Here is a 1,204-nt window from a genome sequence, read left to right on the forward strand (position 1 = left end):
AGGTCATGTAAAGATTTATGCAGAGTTAGAATTTACGTTCATAATTCATGTACTGTATTCACCTTTTGATACAGTATTTATTAATTTTGCTAAAATATTCCAGTAATAACAGCTAGAGAGTCACTAGTAACTGTTGAGATTATAGAATTTTTTAAGATTATTATAACTATTATATAGCAATTAGAGTGAACATAAATGTTTACTGATGTTTTATGGGTTTTGAGGTAAATATTGAGTTGGAGATGGAGAGTAAAAAACCAGTTTCATTTGGGTCTATTTTCACTAGTTTTTCTAAGTAATTCAGTTTGAAAACTACAGTATATTAAAGAAGAAATTTAGCGCTGCTACCTTGGGACTCTCTCTCTCTCTCTCTCTCTCTCTCTCTCTCTCTCTCTCTCTCTCTCTCTCTCTCTCTCTCTCTCTCTCTTTTTTTTTTTTCTTTATTCTAGATTTTAGTGCATCATCATTTGTGCTTTTAAATTTGTAAATTCCTTTTGTTTTACGTAAGCAACTGTAGCTGTCCATCTTTCCTAGGGTTAGACCAGTCTTTGAATAGGATTTGGGTTGTGACGAAGTTAATTTATACCTTTGCTATATAGCTGGATGCCTGCTACCTTTGACCATTTTCTTTTATGTTTACCATTTTTACATTATCCACTGACTTTTTCTCTGGTGTAGTGCCTGTGTTGCCACAAACTTTTGTGCCTGGAATAGGATTGGCAGAACATCGCTCAACTCGCTGTATCATTCAAACATATTCTTCCATTTCATAATGTTTTTTCAGGGGTGATTAGTGCTGTAGCTCTCTGTAGGGTCTTTTCACCGTCCTTTCAGCTCTTGGTTGCACATAATTTTTATCCTTTTCTGCTTTCTCCCATCTTCCTGTCCAATCTGTTAACTACTTCATATTGTTCTGTGGCCACTTTCCTCTTGGTAAGGGTAAAAGAGACCCCTTAGTAATGGTAAGCAGCTCTTGTAGAGGACAACCCAAAATCAAACCATTGTTCTCTATTCTTGGGTAGTACCATAGCCTCTGTACCATGGTCTTCCAATGTCTTGGATTAGAGTTCTCTTTCTTGAGGGTACACTCAGACATGCTATTCTATCTTGTTTCTCTTCCTCTTGTTTTTATGAAGTTTATAGTTTGTCTGATAGCTCTAGTTTAATGTTATCTTAAAATATTTGAATTTGATTGTTCATTACT

This window comes from Palaemon carinicauda, chromosome 31, assembly GCF_036898095.1.
Source record: "Palaemon carinicauda isolate YSFRI2023 chromosome 31, ASM3689809v2, whole genome shotgun sequence".
In the NCBI taxonomy this organism is placed as follows: Eukaryota; Metazoa; Arthropoda; class Malacostraca; order Decapoda; family Palaemonidae; genus Palaemon; species Palaemon carinicauda.